Below are 3,541 nucleotides of genomic sequence, written 5' to 3'. Positions count from 1 at the left end.
CTGGCAGAGTGTCCTGGCACTAGGAGGGGACTCAGGGAGAGAGCAGTGGCCCAGTGTCTGCAGTCTTGAGAAAAAAGCAGGTGAAAGGGGAGCAAGTACTTATTGATTGCCTACTGTGTGCAGAGTCCTTGCCAGGCCTTGGAGGTAAAGTAGTACTGCGGGTCCTGGAACTCCACAAGCAAGTGTGGTACTCACAATCATGACTCCGTCATTGCTCAGAATAGAGGAGACTTGCTAAGGAAGGGCAGTTTGTGACTGAGCTGAGATTTGAACCCAAGTCTTTGTGTGTGTGTGTGTGTGTGTGTGTGTGTGTGTGTGTGTGTGTGTGTGTTTTAACCAGACCAGGACAGGTGACAAAAAGCAAAAAGGGGAAGACAGGAAGAGTGCAGAGAAAAGACAGCGTGTTAGGGGCTCGGATATCCAGGACGGATCTGCAGGTTGGGTTTCTGCAGCACGTGCCTGGTAGTCTCCATCTGACCCTGCGCTGCCTTCCTCTGGATTTCCCAGGCTGCTGGGTGCTTCCCATACTCCAGGTGGGGGCGGTGGGGGGGATGGCGATGGGGGAGGTGGGGGGTGGGGGAGGTGGGGGGATGGGGTGGGGGAGGAGGAGCAAAGTAGAGAGGAGGTGAGGGGTAGAGGAACGGAGAGCAGAAGAGAGGAACCGGTTAGGAGGAGGGGAGCATAGCCTCCCCCTCCCTCCCCCATGCCTCCTCGTCACCCCCAAGTCTGTTCACGTGAGGCCTGGAGGCCGAGGAGGGCCAAGAGCCAAGGCTTCCGTGGATATTGGATGCCACAGTTCGGCACAGCCTCCACCCAGAGTTTGATTAGCTGGGCCTAGCTTTCCTGCTTACCCAACAGCGGCTGGCGAGGGGCCAGGCGGCCAGCAGGAGGCTCCCAGCCCCTCCTCCTGTCTTCTCCAGCTGGTAAACAGCGGAGCAGGAGCCAGCCACGCCAGGGCCTCGTGACTCGCCCACTCCCTCCACCTGGTGCACGTGGCACCTGGCGTGGAGAGGGCGGGCGGCTGTCCCCTCCCTCCCAGCACTCCTCCAGTCTCCACCCTTGCCCCTCCTTGGAGCGGCACCCTTTGCTACTGTCAGCGCCCAAGTCTCTAGGGAACTGAGTTTCCTAAATCCCAGAGGCAAAGATTAGGAGAAATCTCCCAACTCCTAGGGTGATTGATAAGGGCTTTTGGGGGTGGAGTGGGCTGGCATGACTTCTGAGGGCTTTTGACGATTTGACTATTCCCATGTCCTGTGTGTGTGTACATGTTCATGTGTGTGTACACGCATGTAGGTGTGTACGTGTGTGTGTGTGTGTGTGTGTGTGTGTGTGGAGACTGGAGGTTAAAATCTGGTGTCTTCCTCAGTGACTTTTTTTTTTTAATTTATTTTTACTTTTATTTTTTAATTTTAGCTCTCATGGAACCTGGAGCTCACCATTTTGGCTAGACTGGCTAGCCATGAACCCTAGGGAGCTGACTGTCTCCACCACCCCATTGCTGGGACTACAGATACATATCTAGCACTGTGCCTGAGTTTTAATTGCGTGGGTTCTGCGGGATCACACCTTGCCTCTCATGTTTTTTGTGGCAATACTTCACTGACTAGGGCTCTCCATGGCCTTTGGTAAATATGGGCCCACGTATACTGCTCTGCTCAATACATGACTACATGACGTTAGTCTGGAGAGCTTTTGAGTGAAAGGCAAAGTTTGGGTGGTGTCACCCCCACCTAGGTACACAGCCAGAAAGAGAGAGTAGGGAAAGGATGGGACAGTCAGGGGATGGGGACCTCCCTTGCTCACCCCTACCCTAGAACCAGCCTTTCCTGCTCTTTTTTTGTGCTCCTGCAGGATTCCCCTTCCTGTCCGTCTGTTACTCATCAAGTTTTCTGTGCCTCGCCAGCTCTCTCTTCCACCTCCCCATTTTTTTTTGTTCTTATTTTCCATTTAATTTTAATTTTTTGTTTTGCCGGCATGTTTGTCTGTTCATCATTTGTGTGCACCGTACACCATGGGGGACAGAAAAAGATATCAGACATCCTGAAACTGGCGTGCTAGATGGTTGTGAGCTACTTTGTGGGTGCTGGGAACTGAACCTGGGTCCCCTCTGGAAGAGCAACTGGTGCTCTTAAACTGCTGAGCCATCTCTCCAGCTCGTGTGTGTGTGTGTGTGTGTGTGTGTGTGTGTGTGTGTGTGTATTTTTTTTTTTAAAGCATGTTGCCTAGGATGACCTCTAACTCACAACCCAGCCTCAGCCTTGGGTGTGCTGGGGTTACAGGTCCACACCACTGACTAGATCCTTTTTCTCTTTGGGATTCTGGGTCTTCACACACCCCCCCACCCCTCATCTCCCCAATCACACCCCCCACCCACCCCCTACCTCCCCAGTCCCCACCCCACCTCCCACCTCCTCCCACCCCTGCTTTTAAGTCAGAGGCACAGGGGAAGCCCCTAGGAATGCCTGTAGATGACACACAGTGTGTCGGTGGCAGACACTGCCTGACACTGGTAGAATGGCTGCTTCTCACTAGGCCACTTCATGCTCCTGTGGGAGCAGTCAGGAAGTGAGGGAAGTTGGGAAGACAGGGGCCTGGCTATAGGCCTTGACAGCCACTTGCTTCCTAGATTTTCGTTGAGACAGAGTCTCACTCTGTTGGCCAAAACGTCCCTGTACATTGACAGCAACCCAGTTCCCTCCTCCTTCTGAGAGCTGGGGTTACAGGCTGGAGCAACCATACCCCGCTTTTGCTTGCTGTCTCTTCTCTGAGGCATGGTGGTGCTTGGGGTCCCTCCTCGCCGTCAGACCGACGTGGTGATCAGAGGGCCCCCTCCTCCTCCGTGCTCATCGCTCCCACGAGATCACCCCAGGGGAGGAACTGCCCCAACAGCTTCAGCTGTTTGTCCCTCCCACAGTGGCCATAGGGTGAGTGTTGCTATCCGGTGTGACCTTGGGCCTTACTCAGCTGGCCAGGAGAGCAGGGTAGGTTCTGGGATTACCCCCTCCCCGGGGTGTTCCTGCTCTTGCCTGACCTAACACCCTACCCCCACCCCGCACCCCTCACCCTTGCTATAACCACTGTTCTTTTCTGTAGGAATCTTGATTTCTAAAGCAGGGCAGGGGTTATTTCCTCCTCAAATGCATTCTTATGCAAGGAAGAGGCTGATAGGGATCAGAGAGTCACTCTACCCCCACGTGCCCAGTCCCCTTATCAGGCCCTGGAATCTCAGAGCAGGGGGCAAACAACCCGAGGGGGTGATGCTGGTGGTGGCAGTGTGGCTTGGAAATGGGGAGCAGTCACCAGCTCATCCCCCCTCCTCCCCACCCACCCCTTAAACCGCAGAAACCACTTAAAGCTCAGCGCAGGCCTGTCCTTCCAGGGAGGACCCGAGGCAGCAGGTACAAAGGAAACATCTAGGGCTTGGGCAGCGTTCACAGCCTGGCTTGGCGTGTAGAGGGCCACATCTCCACTGGAGCCTAAAGTGATGTATTAGGGACCACCTTTCTTTCTTTCTTTCTTTCTTTCTTTCTTTCTTTCTTTC

Source organism: Acomys russatus, chromosome 15 (genome assembly GCF_903995435.1).
Source record: "Acomys russatus chromosome 15, mAcoRus1.1, whole genome shotgun sequence".
NCBI classification, from domain to species: Eukaryota; Metazoa; Chordata; class Mammalia; order Rodentia; family Muridae; genus Acomys; species Acomys russatus.
This window is presented reverse-complemented; position numbering follows the sequence as displayed.